Here is a 1,303-nt window from a genome sequence, read left to right on the forward strand (position 1 = left end):
CCGCTTTGTGGTACGCCACACCCCTCCCGATCAACAGGACCCCCGTTTCGACCGTAGGAGGTCCGTTTCCTCCGTTTTGCGGTACGCCACACCCCTCCCGATCAACAGGACCCCGTTCCGAACGTAGGAGGTCTGTTTCCTTCGTTGTGCGGTACGCTAGGCCTCATTTCCATCGCCTGTTCTGTCCAAGCCGGTTGGCTCCCATGCGTTCCGTTGCCTCCTGATGAACACGAGGCATTCTGTTGCCTCCCCATGAACACGACGCATTCCGTTGTCTCCCCATGAACACGTCGACATTCCGACCCAGCCATGTACGTATGCGTGAGTAGGCGTTCGAGACCTTGCCCGTATGTACTTACGTGGCCGTATTTTCTTTCTTGCACCCTCGCCGTTGTACGTACGTGTACATGCTACGTGTGCGCCTCTACATCGACACGTGCGCGCCTCTACTACGACACGTGCGTGCCTCTACATCGACCAGTATGTACGTACACTTTCATGACCAGAATGACAACGCTACGTACGCTTCGACCAGGTGGGTCCTGACTGTCAGGCACTTCCTTGCCTGCGAAGATGTAGCTGGTGGGTCCCAGCAGTCAGGGGGGTGAACCATTTTGGTTTTTTTTTTTGCCCGACGCACTTCCTTGCGTGTGAAGATGTAGCTGGTGGGTCCCAGCAGTCAGGAGGAAATGTTTTTTTCATGAAATACTTGTGGCCCGTCCGGTGGGTCCCTGCTATCGGGTGGAGGAATAATTATTTTGCGCGTAATAAGGAGGCACTTCCTTGCGGCCGTCGTAGACCCAGCTGTCAGCCTCTTCACGCACAGTACTCTTCCGATGGAAGTCAGTCGTTGACCACATTAACCACGCCGCGCCGAGAGCACCACAGCGGTGGACGACGGCAAGGCCTAGGAAGGGGACGACGCGAAGTCAGGGAAGACGCAACAGTGGATGCCCACACGAAGAGGAGTACGAGGGTGAGGCTGCCGTCACCGCAGAATAACAGGGGTTGTGGGTAAGTAGAGGGATGGCCTGGCTAGCAGTGGGAGTAGTAGGGGGCGGTGAGGCCTCCGCCGCATTGGAGCCGGCCACGGGAGGCAGGAGCACGAGGCACGACCGGCGCTGGTTTGGGCTGCTGGAGCAAGAAGACTAGAGGTTGAAGAAGCACTACGACCATTGGATGGACATCATATGGTCATTGGAGCTAGAATCATGCATATTATTGACTAAGTTGACAAAGCCCTCCGTCCCCGTCAACTTAATAGGCCCACAAGTCAGCCTGCCACTATACTGGGTCCCAGCTA

This window comes from Triticum dicoccoides, chromosome 6B (genome assembly GCF_002162155.2).
Source record: "Triticum dicoccoides isolate Atlit2015 ecotype Zavitan chromosome 6B, WEW_v2.0, whole genome shotgun sequence".
Lineage (NCBI taxonomy): Eukaryota > Viridiplantae > Streptophyta > Magnoliopsida > Poales > Poaceae > Triticum > Triticum dicoccoides.